The following is a 224-nucleotide window of genomic DNA, read 5'->3' on the forward strand; positions in this document are numbered from 1 at the left end:
AGAAGCTGAATTATGTACTTGAATATTTACTTTAAATGTAAAACTTCCAGTTGATTTATACCATAAGAATATAATGATTATACAGTATAATTTTCTCTAATAAAAAGAAGAAGGAAATAGCTGCTTACCACTGTATATGAAAATTCCAAAATAATTTAATTTTCATTCTATGTCTCCTAACCCTCTTTAGAATGAAAACAGCTATTCATCAAAATTATTACCAC

The 224-nt window shown here is 25.4% G+C and overlaps 1 protein-coding gene across 1 annotated transcript in view; it reads left to right on the forward strand.

The window, feature by feature from the left end:
- The window catches only part of LOC119587349 (GTPase-activating Rap/Ran-GAP domain-like protein 3), a 420180-nt gene that overhangs the window by 418070 nt on the left and 1886 nt on the right, over positions 1–224 (forward strand). The window lies entirely within an intron of this gene.

This window comes from Penaeus monodon, chromosome 22, assembly GCF_015228065.2.
Source record: "Penaeus monodon isolate SGIC_2016 chromosome 22, NSTDA_Pmon_1, whole genome shotgun sequence".
Lineage (NCBI taxonomy): Eukaryota > Metazoa > Arthropoda > Malacostraca > Decapoda > Penaeidae > Penaeus > Penaeus monodon.